The sequence below is a fragment of the Panicum virgatum genome, chromosome 4N, assembly GCF_016808335.1.
Source record: "Panicum virgatum strain AP13 chromosome 4N, P.virgatum_v5, whole genome shotgun sequence".
In the NCBI taxonomy this organism is placed as follows: Eukaryota; Viridiplantae; Streptophyta; class Magnoliopsida; order Poales; family Poaceae; genus Panicum; species Panicum virgatum.
The window spans coordinates 15,727,585-15,743,977 of NC_053148.1; the positions used below are offsets into that span (position 1 = coordinate 15,727,585).

A 16,393-nucleotide genomic window follows, 5' to 3' on the forward strand; every position below is an offset into this window, starting at 1 on the left:
CGCTAATGCAACTGAATCAAATAAGCAAGGATCAAACTATTGTTAGATGAACTTTACTGTAGTATGCTAATGTCAAACCCCCAACATCAAATTCAACAATGGAGATAAACTTGTTCAGCAATGAAAAATTTGCCGCTATGTTTTCTGTATTTTGAAACGATTGGCTGCTTCAATCACATAGTAACACAGTGGCAACACCAACTTGTAAAGAAAAAACTCAAGATCAAGTAGAAGGAATGTGCATATACCTTACCGACACAATTTTGCAACCCAACTCTTTTGAACTATAGAAAAATATTTGATATTTGAGCGGTTCAGGGGAGAAAATGATTGGTAATATTTGTAATGCAGGTACCTATTTGCCACAGACAATCATATTAAAGGTCTAAGGCAGAAGTGCAGGAGGAAGCCACTGCGAATAAAATCAGTTGTTAATAGTCCATAAGCACTTTGTCTCTAAAAATCATAATGATGACATGGCCAAGTGCATAAAAATAATGATAATTACTGAATATGAAAATTATGGCGCTGGCATCATGATAGAGCCTTAGGGCATTTCAGTTGATTCCATTATAATCAGTAAACATAGCACCTCTCATGTGAAAAGGCATTGAAGACATGACCACGTCTTTACAAGCACTCAACCCCAGACTGAGACAAATAAGAGGAAGTAAATGCTTATTTATCTTCAAGATGATATTCCCAGAAAATATAATTTGCGAAAAGAAAAAAATTTGATACACCTCTCATGTGACTAAAGCAAGATATGGTGGATGCTGAATGTTATCATGTTGTATTGATAGGTCAGTTACGCCAAAAGCAGTTACATCTAGACCAAAATTGGTCAAATTTGGTATCTCACAGAACTGCATGGACTTCAGGTATGCACATCACATTTACTCTTTGTGAGAGCCAAATGTAGAAAAAACAGTAGAATCAGCAATGCAATTTGATAAAACACAAGGTACAGATATGCATCTTAATAGATACAGGAAGGTGCATGAGATGTTCAAGAGCTACAGATTTATAATACTAACTTTGTCTATTCTTAAATAAGCTACCGTCGGTAACATAACTACTAAAAAATAATGGGCAAATATCATTCAGCGACATTTCAGGAAGGGAAAGTAAACATAAAGTGATAGAATGAAAATATTGATGTGTATACAAAGAGAACTAACCTTGAATTTTGGAAAGAAGCCGTGCAATCAAAAATAAGTTCCTGCATAGGAAAAAAAAGGAAAAAGAAAATGGATTCGTACATTCAAATCTAGTAGGCAATCTGTGGCACATTCATATTATGTTACCGCACCGGCAAAATTTTATGGCAAATATGAAAAGGAAGTAGCTTTCAGTTCGATACATCTCCTTGCCTCGTACCTGCACATTGTTGTAACCAAAGTTAAACTTGCAAGTCTGTATCAGATTCTCAATCTTTAATTATTAAATGCTAATATGCAATATTGGCTTAACATAAAACAATAATCATAACACTTCAATCACCAATCTATGAGGAATTTTAGCCCTACCAAACTACGGAAACCAGCAAGACCACATCCTTTAGAATTCCGACCTTTCCATTGACATCAAACTGAAACATTTTAACATCGAAATAGAGTTCAGTCGTGTGTTTCATTTGACCATGTCCAGGAACATTGCCTCAGCAAATAATCCACTTCTGCAAGCACTGACATGCCTACATGCACTGCACAATGTGTAAGAAACAAAACACATCTCATGAAGAAACAGAGCTATAGCGGTGCTCCTGGAATCTTAAAAAAAAAGAAACTGAGCTATATGCTGAAAAGCAACCAAGATGACAACATTTAGGCATATTTTCAGGCTCCATTCAGAAGGCATAGATATATTTTGTAACACGAAGGAAAAATCTGAAGTGTAAATCACAGGATGCACAGGAAGTTAATATATGACTAACGCGATAATGCAAATCTCGATCAAAGGAAACATGAAGTATCTGTAAAGTTTAAGGCAATCAATTTAAATACACGTAGCTAAATGTGTTGGAACCCGAAAGCCTGAAGAATGAGAGAGACTGAGAGAGAAAGAAGGGGGAGGGAGGGGGGGGGGGGGGTAAAATAATCACATCAGCCCAGCAAATGGGGATGGTGCTGGAACTCCATCGACCCAGCCAACCAGGAGAGAGAGAGAGAGAGAGAGAGAGAGAGAGAGAGAGAGAGAGAGAGAGAGAGAGACCGCACGGCGGCGCACTTGGGCTCCCCAAAAACTGCGGCCGCGTTCACAGGTGAGGATGCTGAGGCCGATTGGGATGGCTCCAACTTGGGGCAGTGGCACCATCTCTAATCCGAGCATTCCCACCAGTGATGGCAGTGGCACCCATGGCATTCAGAGAAGGTGACAGCTGACCGGTACCCACCACTATGGGGGGTGGGGTGGGGAGACACTCCGGGACATCAAGCTAAGGCTCGAGCAGATGGATGGAGGAGGCGAGGGATTGGGAGAGGCTCGTCCGACCGGAACAACGAGAAGAGAAGAAGCCAACACGGTCTGAGCGATGGGTGGTCTCCTATCCTTGATTTGGTTGAGAGGCAAGGACGTCACCCCTTGACAGCTAGCGAGCAAGCGGCGTCCACCTGACTTGCATAAGGCCCACGTGAGGGACTGGAGTTTGCTTCGTGGTGACACTTTAGTCACCAAGCTTCCGGAACTACGGAAACGAGGGACGGGAATGTGGAATGTGGTACGCTGATTTTCGAAAACATGGAATGGGAGGGGTATACCTCTATGAAATGATTATTTTTGAACTGGAACGTGATCCATATTGATTGGGAACGAAATTCCGGAATGTTATGTATTTAATTTCTCATCTTAGACCAATCTCAGTGGGAGTGTCATGAAGATTAAATATGCTGACATGGCACAAAAGAGAGAATGTTGAGTGTCATGGGTTGTGAGAGAAGTGTCATCACCATGACACTCCTCTGGCTCGGTTATCTAGTTTACAATTTTAGCAACCGTGCGATGACACTCCCCATTAAGACTGGCCTTAGTACCTATTTAATTTTACTAGAATTAAATTTGTTGCATGCTACTAATTAAGTCAAAATAGAAACCTGTGGACCTAGGAAACTGGATTCCCTATTTGACGGGTGTCTGGTGCCTTCCAGTATTCCACCCGTGATTGGTGATTGAAATTTGAATACGGCTGTTCATCTATCAAAAAAAAAAGAATCTGTTCATGCCGGCCACCGCCGCGGGTCCTCTTGTGATGATCTTCCACCCGTTTCCAAGCGGAGGCTTGTTGACGGCCATTATCTCACATTTTGACCGTCAACTTCTCGGAAATAAATCGAGTTTTGCACCATGTTCCATGCATATTTTATTTGATTCTAACAAGTCCCACAAATTTTGGATGAGTTGTGCTTGCAGAAATTCACTGTCCAAAGATGGTCCAAATAAGAGAAAATCCCGGCCGCCCGGCACATTCCGTGCTGACCGGCCTGACACCTCCACATACATGGGTCCAATACTTTTACTGGAGCAATTTGACACGTTCATTAGGTTCTAGAACAAGGCGAACATCTCATATCCTGTTGGTGGACCCCGGAAGGCACAAGGTTCAACCCAAAGACCCATATGTTAGTGCCATGATCGTCAAATGGGAAAACCACCCATCCCAGAGGCAATGTGGAGTGTTGATCTGCAACGTCAGTGAAACGAAGGGCTAAGAGGCTCCGGAGGCAGGCCGCCCGGCCTAAGGAATCAGCATCCGAGGAATATACACAAAGAACCGAAGTCCAGGGGGGATCAGAGGCCGTCCACAGAAGGTCGGTGGCCAGGTGGCACACTCCTAGGCCGGCCGGCCTAGGATGGGCCGCCCGGCCCCACCTTACAGCCTCTTGGCTCCGGCTTCGCGTGGAAGTTAAGCACCGCCTCTACAGTTGCGTACACCGGGCGCTACCTGAATTAATGGCCTTCTACTGACCTTGGAAGCCTATAAATAGTACTCTCCCCCTCACTTGTAAACACACACTCAAAGGAGCAATTATTTCTTCTTAAGTCTAGAGTAGATTAGTAGTTGGGAGTTAGAGTCGAGTCGAGCTTGTCTCTGGGATCCGGAGTCATCATCGGAGCTCGGTATATGCTCTTGTATCTTTTCCTTTGACTATTTTTAATATAAGTTATCTTCTTTATTTACTTGAGTCAGCTTTACTTTCCGCAAGTATTTATCTTTCCAAGTACCAGTACTTGTCCGCGGGAGTAAGTTTTACCTCTAGTTCAGTTTAAGTTCTCTTTCTTGCTTGTCGGAGTTAGTCTTACGGGTTTTCTCGCCCGTACTAGTGTAACTTAAGTTAGTTCACTAGGTTGAGGGGGATTTCTCTTGAAGGCCTTAAGAGAAATCCTAGTACCGAGAGCAGATGTGGTGTCTGACTCAGTGCTAGCTAGAAAGTGTGTTCCACCCCACGGTACCGCAGTGGTAGGCGGCAAATGGTGACAACCTTGTCCATCCCTCGTAGTCCACCACGTTCGGGTGTTTTCATAGCAATATAATTGCCAAAAGTATGTTGGGACCTTTCTCACCCATTTCTGCGCCCTTCGTTTAGGCCGCCGAAGTAAGCTCCTGGTTCCGACATCAAGATAGAAGCTTAGATTAGTTCTAGTGAGGCTAGCTCAGTAGTTTTTAGAAGTGTTTCAGGAGTCCTTCCTCGCAAGTTGTCCTCCTAGCTGCTACCTCTCTAAGGTATAGAATCTCCTGTGTGTCACGCGGTCATAGCTTGGCCATTTATCCCATCAGTTATCTGGCTTACCCCTACTGAATTAGTCGATCGATAATTTCAGTAAAGGTTGTCGCTACAATTCACGATACACTTTACCATAGTGCTTCCTTGAGGATTTCACGATACCCTGGAATACTCCAAGGTGAAGTGCTACACTGGCGAATTCTGTGCGCTTGCAGAATACCTATTCAGATTGAGCATAAGAGACACCAACAATCATTTATGGCGCTGTTGCCGGGGAAGCAATTGGCTAAAGTTATCGTATAATTGAGTAGAAACTCTTACTGTTTTATCACCGCTAGTTTTAGCGGGCTTACCATTGCTCTCTCTCTCTCTCTCTCTCTCTCTCTCTCTCGTTTATTCGATGCAGAGCAGTGCATGACCGGTTTTGATCTACCATCCAACTTCGATCCGAATCCTCAGAGAATTGGACGAATTGTGAGACTCCGCGTCATCCCACCCCAAAAAAAACCCACTTGGAATCATCATTTGTCAGTCTCAGCACCACCCATGGCCAAAACTCTCAGGCAGTACTCGGCCCCGTCCAGCAGCCACATCCCTACTGGACTGAATAATGACCAAGGCAATGATGGCTTTGAGCTCAAGTCGGGACTGGTGAACATGGTACAAGCGAGTCCATTCTGGGGCAAGGCATCAGAGGATGCGAACGCTCACCTTCAAAACTTCTTGGAAGTGAGCAATACCATCAACCCCAGAGGTACGACGATGGATAATGTTCGTCTTCGACTGTTCCCATTCTCCTTGCTAGGCAAGGTGAAGACGTGGTTTTACACCAACAAGGCAGACTTCACCACATGGGAAGCTTGCTCCAATGCATTCTTGACGAAATATTTCCCAGTGGGCAAAACCAATACCCTCCGAGGTAAGATCTCTAGATTTCAATAACTCCCGGATGAAGCCATTCCGGAAGCTTGGGAGAGATTCCAGGAATACATCACAGCATGCCCCATCACGGCATGGAGGAATGGCTGATTATTCAGAGTTTCTTCAATGGCCTGAACACACCAGCTTAGAATCACATCGATGCAGCATGAGGTGGTTCCTTCCTTTCGCTCAGCGTTGCTGCAGCGAAAGCGCTGGTAGAGAAGATTGCTTCCAACCAGAGTTGGAAAGGTGAAAGGCAGCAACAGCCCCGCAAGGGAATCCATCATATCGACAGTATCGATATGCTTGCTGCCAAGATGGACCTTCTCATGAAGAGATTGGAGTCTCCGCACTAGGAGGCTAACCAAGTTATGGATTCTCGCATGACATGCGAGATTTGTGGAGAAACTAGACACATGGGCAATTCTTGTCCGATCACTCAGGAGGACGCTCACTTCGTTGGATCGAACAACTCCAACAACTCTAGCTTCCGTCCTCAGCAGGGTTGGAATTCCAAACCCAACCTTCCCTTCGGCCAGTAGCAAGGTATGAACTTTAATAGCAATTTTCAGCCCCCTTAAAAGGACCTAGTTTATGGCCAGAAACAAATTAATGATAACATTAGTAAGAAATTTCTTACTAATGACAAAATTTTGGAATCTCTGGCCGGGCAACTAGAGGGTATAAATTCAGTTATTAAAAATCAGTTGAGCTTCAATAAAATGATAGAAACTCAGGTCGCTCAACTAGCCTCATCTTGTCCTAACAATAATTTGGGAAAACTTTCTGGGCAACCGGAAGTTCCTCCCAAGGAAAATGTTAGTGCGGTAACTACTCAGACAGGTAAGTCCATGCAAGAACCACCATACCCTAAGGGTGCAGGATTTCGGCAGAAAGCCGTACCCGCCAGCAATACCTCTGCTGCAGACGAAGATCAGGAGGAGGCAAAAGAGTCCAACACAACTGCTTCCCAGGAGGAAACCGTGGACCCCCTAGAACTTCACGGGAGTTTCATGACACTACTGCCTTACCGTTTCTGAAACGGATAAGGAAGCCGGTGGCCGATGAGCAATTCGGCAAGTTTATCGAGGTAATACGAAAGTTGTATGTCAATGTACCACTTCATGACGCTATGCAGGTCCCAACCTATGCCAAGTATATCAAAGATATACTAGGTAACAAGAGAAGCCTGCCCACCACCGAGGTCGTGCAACTCACAGAGGAGGGTAGCGCAGCTATACTTGATCCTCTCCTGTTGAAGAAGAAAGATCCAGGATGCCCCACAATCACATGTTCAATCGGGAGTCAACATTTCTCACACGCTCTTTGTGATCTGGGAGCAAGCGTCAGCGTCATGCCTAAGGTAGTTTACGATAAACTAAATTATCATGAGCTTGCCTCTACTGCTATGTGCTTGCAGCTAGCGGACCAAATAGTCCGTTACCCCGCGGGAATTGCAGAGAACATTCCGGTTAAAATCCGGAACTTCTTTATTCCCATTGATTTCATCGTCCTCGACATGGAAGTCGAGGCCAAGACGCCTCTCATTCTGGGAAGGCCATTCTTGAGTACCGCAAATGCACACATTGATGTTGGAGCCGGGGAGATTCAGCTTAACATCAATGGGCAGACAAAGAAGTTCGCCTTCCGACCGAAGGTCGAACAATATTCCCAGGTCAAGACATTCAACCGGAAGAAATCCGAGAAAGAGCAGGAGAAGCCATCAACACCCACAATCGATATCCTTGCCGAGCTTTTGGAACGACTGAGAATCGACAGGGAAATCAGAGTGCATAACTACAGGAACGCAAGACGACGAATCCTTCGTAGAGAATTTGAGGAATCGGAGGCAAAAGCAATCAAAACAAAACCCGCCACCAAGAAGGAATGGCGGAGAAAAGTGTCTTTGTCTGGAACTCCATCCGGCGATGACAACAGAACCCGAGGTATGGAGAGTCCCGCTCCGGACTCAAAACCCGAGCTATCGCCATGAGAACCATGGTACGTATCCATTCTTGCATTTGCATATAGGATAGTTAAATTTTTTATTTTCAAAGTCATGGCAAGTTTACAATTCTAAACCAAAATTTATTTTTTTGATTTGCATCAATTACTATTGCATTGTATAAAAAAAATTGGCCAAAGTTTAGGCCGGCCGGCCCCACCTAGGCCGGCCGGCCCCACACTCTCTCATTTGGTCAGGGGGCAGCAGGAATCTGAGACTTTGAGCGTCCAGGAAGCAAAGCAAAGTGGACATGATCAACATGCAGAGGGGGGGGGGGGGGGCGGCCGGCTGGCCTCATCATGGCTGCCCAGCGCCTCTCCACCGCTCCTGTCGTGTCGTCACCAACCGGAGCATGATCACCTGCAAGTCTACGAGCTAGACTTCGACGTGGAGGAAGCACGACTGCGGGAGGTGCTGCCCGGCGCCATATAGGCCGGCCGGCCCTGCCCCTGCGCGCCTCTATAAAAGGCCACCATGCCGTTTTCGTTCGTTGCACCACCGCTCTGTGTACGCAGGTCACTTTCCCGAGCACACTTTCTCTCTTCCTCTCTCTTTCTGAGTTTTCTTGCCTAATGAGGCTCTTAGGAGTTAATTAAGCCAAGTAACTCAAGTGCTAGCCCCACAAGAATAGTAGTAGTGCTGAGATTAGCGCAGCACTAATGCAATAAAATTAGTAGTAACTCTCTCCTAAAAAATGAAAGCCACAAAAATATGTCCAGTTGAATAAAAGCTCTGAACGAAGAACGATTGTGGTGGATTGACCCCCACAAGAATGACTAACCACTGACCCCTCCGATTATTTTCCCTGCATATTCTCTGTACTAATCTTTTGCAGGAGTCATGTCGCTTTGGGGGAATATCAAAGGCAAGGTGAAGAAGCTGGGCTCGTCATCCTGATCCCGAAGCTCGCAAGCGTCATCAGGCTCCCGGGATGACATGTCGGTGGACTCTGTTCGCCGACCGTCACAATCCCAGGAGGAAGAGGAGGAAGCCCCTGCTTCTCCAGCAGTCCCGAGGCCCCGTCTCAAAATTAGAGTTCTAACGCCGGTCGATCAGATCGTTGTCCGGACTGATTATGAGCGGGACGCCCTTGAGCTGTTGAAGAAGCAGTCGTACGGCCACGCCAAGCGGTTCGATACAGAATTCCTCATGATGACGGGACTCTGTCAGGACATGAACCGCACATTCATGGCTGTGGGATGGTTGCGCTTCGCCGACATCACCGAACCAGGTTCGCACCTTCTCACCATGGAATTTTTGTCTACACTTCTTGTCGAAACCATTGGAAAAGAAACTAAAATCCATTTCCGCTTTTTCAACGAGTTCTTTGAAATGTTGCCCAGAGACTTTAGTAATGCACTAGGCTTCAGTAAGAAATGCCTATTAGAGGCTTATGCATTAACAGATGATCTTGAGTATGACCGTAGTGCTTGGTGGAATGAAATCTTAGATGAACCAGTAAGTAGTAAAAACAGCATAGTCTCCATCCATAACCCAACTCTGAGAGTTCTAGCCAAGTATCTGGCTATGGTAGTCTTTTCCCGAGCAGACCTCAGGCTGTGTAGTTCCTCGGAGCTGATGTGCCTGTATGCTATGGCAAAGAAGATTCGCTACTCACCTGTCATGGGCATGATCGTACATTGGAAGAAAATGATCACGTGCAAATCTCTCATCGACATAACTTCACTGGTCACCCGCATTGCACGGTATGTCGGTGTCTCGGAGAATGCACAAGTCACATATCTGCCCACGATGGATGAGTACCGAACTTTCATTGGTCTGGACCACTTTGTTCATGCGCACATGATGCGTGAAGGTCCCGGGAACTCGGCTTTCATGTGCTATCCGGGGTATGAGAAGGAGTTCGAGCTGCCATGCCCGAAACTCTCACTCTACTCTGTGAAACGTCTGACCCTCCAAATGGAAAAGAAGGAGCCAGCACGCCACATCACAGCTGGTCCTATGACACATGGCAGAACTCGGCGTGACGCACAGTTGGCCGAGGGTGGCACATCACGGCAGGCAGGAGTTTCCCGTTAGGCAGGCACATCCCGCCAGGTAGGAACTGCTCGCCAGCCAGGAGCCTCACGACAGACCCGTGCTTCTTAGGAAGCCGGACCATCACACGCTGCACCCTCGCCAGATGCTTCAGCTCAGCCTCACCCAGACACCACTCACATGAGCTTTGAGGAGGCCTACGGGTTTTACACCTAGGGTGGACAGACCTCGTACCAGCATGAGGGTAGCACAGGCTGTGAGCACGACCAGGGGTTTTACTATCCCTCGGGTATGGGGACTTCCCATGGCCCACAGGTTGGCCCATCTGCGTCAGTGCGCTTTGGGTACGACAACCCGCTCACACGGGAGCTATCAGGCCTCACTGCCCGAATGGGCGCCCTAGAGTTACGACAGGAGGAGTTGGGACACAGCCTCGATCACAACACCAGTCTCACACTGGAGAGTTGGGGGATGTTATCCTCCTTGTCCAATGATTGGCACCATGGTGCATACTACCCCCCGCCACATCCAGACCAGTAGCCCCGAGCTTCGTTGAAGCTTGGGGGGGGGGGAAGAGATCGTCAGTATCCAGGTAAGTCGTCATACCCGCTCATTCAGCTTAGTTAAAAAAAAAGAAGAGAATTGCCATGCTTAGAATAAATGTGTGGAAATCCGTGCAAACTTTTATCTTGGAAATGATGAATAGTTGCTCTGTTTGAGATTTGCATGTGCCCCGTTTACAGCTTTTTACTCATCTAGTACCAGAGCTAGTTGGGGCATAATAGACACATTTTAAATATGCTTGAGTGGAACATTAACATGATTTCTAAGTCTAAGTTGTTGTGGGATTCAAGATGGCCTACATTGGAATTAAAATTGTTTACCATAGTAAGGGAAATTCTCGGAATAACATTAAAGCATGATAAAAGGTCTCCCTGTTGGTTTACATATCCCATCTAGAGCCATAATGTTATTTCATACATGAGCTACCATAGGCTATCTTGATTTACTTTGAGCTTTGTCGAATGGTGAGTTCGCTTGAGAAGGGTACTTGTCATCTGCCGGTCTTTCTCCTTTGCGTACCCATTTCGTTGCTAGCCTAAAAATGTCTGGTAAGACAATTACCTACTCCGGGTATTGTCATCCACTTGCACCCAGACAATTCCACCACAACTCCAGCCCAAAATCTCCACTGTGTGCCTATCTACTTCAAAAAGGGTCAGAATTCTTCAAAAAGCTCCCTCTGAAAATATTCAATTCAGGAAGGACATGGAGTAATTATCTTCTTTAAAAAAATAAAGAGAAAGAAGTGCCCATGATCCTCAGCAAAAATAGTTCAAAAGAGGAGTTCAATAAAACGACCCAAAAATGTTTCCAAAAGTGTGAGTCTATTTCTCCCTCTCCCCTAGACATTTGTGATTCCATAAGATCGGAATTTGATCAAGTACCTATCTCTTGCGAAACACTCTTCAGCTTGGCAAAACAGGTAATCAAGGTATGTCACACTCTTCCTACCCATAACTCCAGATAACAGCCTTAGATTAGGAAAAAGTTGGTCAAGTTTCGACCTTGGTGAGGATCATACACCTTGAGCGATTGAGAGTACCTTCAGGGAATATTAATCATATGCATACTTGAGAAATATTCCGAGAATGAACCTGAACAGCGAAGGCAAGAAAATATTCTGGTGAAGGTTGTTCAGTCCTCCAACCGCTCAAGGCAAGGGATGAAATGTGAAATAAGCCCCATCATTCAGAACATATAGGTATGAGCCAACTTACTCGAAGTACATACAGATAGAGTAATATGATGTTCATAGGATACCTGTAGAGGGCAAACATCGACGCAACTCCTGATCCACCGAGCCTCAGTATCAAGCTTTGCTCAAGGACGAGCAAAAGTTTAAGCTGGGGGGGGGGGTGTCGACGGCCATTATCTCACATTTTGACCGTCAACTTCTAAAAAATAAATCGAGTTTCGCACCATGTTCCATGCATATTTTATTAGATTCTAATAAGTTCCACAAGTTTTGGATGAGTTGTGCTTGCAGGAATTCACTGTCCAAAGATGGTCCAAATCAGAGAAAATCCCGGCCGTCCGGCACATTCCGTGCCGACCAGCCTGACACCTCCACATACATGGGTCCAATACTTTTACTGGAGCAATGTGACACATTCGTAAGGTTGCAGAACAAGGCGAACATCTCATATCCTGTTGGTGGACCCAGAAGGCACAAGGTTCAACCCAAAGACCCACATGTCAGTGCCATGATTGTCAAATGGGGAAACCACCCATCCCAGAGGCAATGTGGAGTGTTGATCTGCAACGTCGGCGAAACGGAGGGCTGAAAGGCTTCGGAGGCAGGCCGCCCGGCCTCCCCCGGGCCGCCCGGCCTAAGGAATCAGCATCCTAGGAATATACCCGAAGAACCGACGTCCAGTGGGGATCAGAGGCTGTCCACAGAAGGTCGGTGGCCAGGTGGCACACTCCTAGGCCGGCCGGCCTAGGATGGGCCGCCCGGCCCCACCTTGCAGCCTCTCGGCTCCCGGCTTCGCGTGGAAGTTAAGCACCGCCTCTACAGTTGCGTACACTGGGCGTTACCTAAATTAACGGCCTTCTACCAACCTTGGAAGCCTATAAATAGCACTCTCCCCCTCACTTGTAAACACACACACACGCACACACACACACACACTCAAAGGAGCAATTCTTTCTTCTCAAGTCTAGAGTAGGTTAGTAGTTGGGAGTTAGAGTCGAGTCGAGCTTGTCTTGGGGATCCGGAGTCGTCATTGGAGCTCGGTATAAGCTCTTGTATCTTTTCCTTTGACTATTTTTAATATAAGTTATCTTCTTTATTTACTTGAGTCAGCTTTACTTTCCGCAAGTATTTATCTTTCCAAGTACCAATACTTATCTGTGGGAGTAAGTTTTACCTCTAGTTCAGTTTAAGTTCTCTTTCTTGCTTGTCGGAGTTAGTCTTACTGGTTTTCTCGCCCGTACTAGTGTAACTCAAGTTTGTTCACTAGGTTGAGAGGGATTTCTCTTGAAGGTCTCAAGAGAAATCCTAGTACTGAGAGCAGACGTGGTGTTTGACTCAGTGCTAGCTTGAAAGTGTGTTCCACCCCATGGTACCACAGTGGTAGGCGGCAAGTGGTGACAGCCTTGTCCGTCTCTCGTAGTCCACCACGTTCGGGTGTTTTCATAGCAATAGAATTTCCAAAAGTATGTCGGACCCCTTCTCACCCCTGTCTGCGCCCTTCGCTTAGGCCGCCGAAGTAAGCTCCTGGTTCCGACATCAAGATAGAAGCTTAGATTAGTTCTAGTGAGGCTAGCTCAGTAGTTTTTAGAAGTGTTTCAGGAGTCCTTCCTCGCTCGTTGTCCTCCTAGCTGCTACCTCTCTAAGGTATAGAATCTCCTGTGTGTCCCGCGGTCATAGCTTGGCCATTTATCCCATCAGTTATCTGGCTTACCAAAGGTGTGTTCCAAGATCAAAACCTTTCCCTCCCGCATACTGTCACTACACGAGGATAATCGGTAACAAATGAACAAGAACACGATAGTTGATGTAATCTAAGTAAACCATGCAAGAGCAAAGCAAACCCAAAGCCAAGTCGCAAACTATTTGACATCAAAACATCATCAACACAAATCGTGATAGATCAGTCTCATAAAGGATTCGGCAATTACAACTCAAGATCTCCTTACAACCCCATGAACAAACGAGGACTTTACCCCATGAAGCTAAGCGAAGCGTAGTCGATCATGGTGACGAAATCTCCGGCAAGGGATGGATCCCTTGCTGTCCTCCAACTTGCAGCGGTGCCGAGGAATGATGAGGCCTCCGGTGTCGCCTTTCTCTTGTGTCTAACTCGAATGGATATCTGAATGCTCTTCTCTGGATCCTCTAGATGCCCCCTCTTTGACGGCGGCTTCGGGGTATTTATAGGCAGATATGGTCGGTGGTTTTGGTAAAACATAGATTAGGGTTGACGCATACTTCGTGCTGAAGAAAACTGAGACTAATTGGGCTCCGAAATGGGCTAGGACGGCTGGCCCAAGGGCTCCAGGCCGGCCGGCCGGCCTGGGCCCTTTCTGGCCCCTTTCGGTCCCATCTTTCGCGTGTGGCCTCTTCCTCTTATTCCTCATCTTAGCCCAGTTGTAACCATGCGTCAAATCATCTCCGAAAATGTCCAATTTCCTGTCAAAATGCAACATGCTCCAAAATACAGGACAAAATCGAAAACGGTCAAGTTCGGGTGCCAAATGGCGAACCGTACATGAATCATCCTGAAGAATTTACCAAAACAACTCCTAATTGTATAATAAAATGGGTACTTAAGGAGCACCAACATTCCCCCCATGCTTAGCTTTTGCTCGTCCTCGAGCAAATCAAATGATCAAATCCTTCCAAGGGTTGCTCAAGAGTTCTCGAACTGCAAAATTCACTTATTTAAACAAGTCTAACAATATTTCTTCAAACAAAGGTCAGAGGAGCAGCGAGGATAATCATATCATGGGCGTTTAAAATCTCATCCAATATTACTCCACGACTCTTACCTTTAGCCGGCAACTCGAATATCGACAACACTTGCTTTTCTTGCCATCGTTGGAGGTTTTTCTCTCCTTTTTTTTATTAAGAAACAAAATACCCTGCAACAAAGGTTAGACCAAAAATTCTTGCACAAGTCCTTTCATGTCTCTCGATAAAAGTGGCTACCCTATTATTATTTGCAAAATCTCATCTCCCAAAAGTCTCTCAAGTATAAAGTGGGGCTATAGGTGAGGCTTAGCAAAGTATATACATATATTGTCAAATTAAGAAAACCTTCTAATGATTGCTTACCTTCCGGGCCAATGATCATGAGAGTTTCTCCATAATGTAAAGGGTTCAAGGGTAAGAAGATTTAGAATGGTGGACATGTGCAAAGGCATACAAAAAGATTGACTTCAAAGCACAAGCATCGTCCTCGTTGTCAGATTGCACATGGTTGGAATTGAGGATATTGTTCTCAAACAACAAGGTGATATCTCTTTGCACTTCTCTAACCATAGAATCCCTTCATTTATTCTTTTCTTCTCATACATTTTTTTCTTTCTTTCTTTTTTTCTCCCGAATTTTCTTTCTCTTTTCCGAACCTTTTCATAGGACACTTTCTATAAAACATAGATAGGAAAATTTCCAAAGTGGCTCCCTGAATTTTTGGAGCCCGAGCCGAGGCCAGAGGGGCCTAGGCCGGCCGGCCCAAGGGGTGTAGGCCGGCCGGCCTGGGGCTTTCCCAGCTCGGCTTCAGTCCATCTTTCCAGTACTCCTTCCTTTCTTCATCCCAAAATTATGTTTTATATAAACCACGCGCAGAAACAGAACGTATCCTCACAATTGGGTTGTGGTCAAGAAAGAGGATAATAAACAAGATAATCTCAGGTTCGGGTTTTGGAATCCGGTAGATTTCATGAGTTATTCCAATGAGGAATTCTCATTACCGAATATTGACGTGGCTAGCAATTCAGAGATGAAAAATACGGACATGATCATTGCTCGAAATTAAAATTCCCAAGAGAAAGAAATCCTAACTCAACTCAATGTACATCCAATACTTATGGTGGAACGAATAAAGCTTTTGGATGATAGGATTTTTACTCTCGACTTGTCAATAACTTGATCAACCTTATGCTTGTAGGGGTTTTATTTTTATGAAATTAAAGTCCTCCAAATCATGCCTTACTCGCAAACGTAATCAAAACCAAGTGCTAGATAAAAGCTCAAGTGTGGGTATTAACATGGACGAATAATTTACTAAGTTCCACAAATACGAAATAATTTTCATGACAACGCTCGTGAACAATTGCTTTAAAGAAAATAAAGTAAAACTGAATGCATAAATAAAATGCACGATCCAACAAAAACAAAGACTCTTTATTTTTCTTTTCATGACTCAACACTAATTTAAGACTCACTCTCACACATGCGAAAAATAAAGCACTCAACGCTAAACTATAACTCTCACACTTGCGGAATTAAAGACACGCACACGACGAACTTTCGAGTAAACAAAGACCAAAATTCGATCTACGAGTCGTCACACCTCCCCCCATGCTTAGATTATGCGGCGTCCTCGTCGCAATGATATAAAAGATGGGTGTGACGCTCGTCGGTGTTCTCAACGGCACCTAGGGCAATTGCATCTAGGGCGCCCTCCTCCTTGCTTTTGTAGATCTCTGACCATCCCGAATAACTTCCTTATGATGCGGACAAGGAAGTTGTAGTCTCTCTCAACCAAGCTCTCGATGTCGTCCATCCTTCGATCCATTGCCACGATTCGATCGTGGCACCTATCAATTGTGGCATGGAGGTCCGCGATTTCATTGCGGCACCTGACACAGCACCCGAAGTGATGGCCGCCGCGGTTGGGGATGTCATCTTCGGGTTCGTCGTCGTCCATCTTTTTCTTCTTGCCGCTTTCACCTTCGGAGGGGTCGTCTTCCTCCCTTCTTTCCTCTTCGGCCCACCCCGGCCAATCATCATCGTAGTCACGACCGGTGGCGCCCTATGAACTAGGGCTCATGATGCTCTCCCAATCGCTGTCCCCCGCATAATCCTTCGGCTCCGGGGTGTGCTCGATGTAGTTCTTTCTTTTAACTCCGAGGAGGCGCAAGGAATGCCTAGGCGCCGGTGGCTTTTTGTCTTGTCGCTTCTCGCCTTCGTCTTCGTCGCTGCTGATGATGATGACCACCCTTTGGGCTTGAGCTA

General features: G+C 45.8%; 1 non-coding gene across 1 annotated transcript; it reads right to left on the minus strand.

The window, feature by feature from the left end:
• Window positions 1-5,630: 5,630 nt before the first annotated feature.
• Window positions 5,631-5,736, minus strand: LOC120671751. The gene has a single exon (XR_005673841.1). It is a non-coding gene; the product is annotated as a small nucleolar RNA R71 (small nucleolar RNA).
• Between the last annotated feature and the right edge of the window lie 10,657 nt (window positions 5,737-16,393).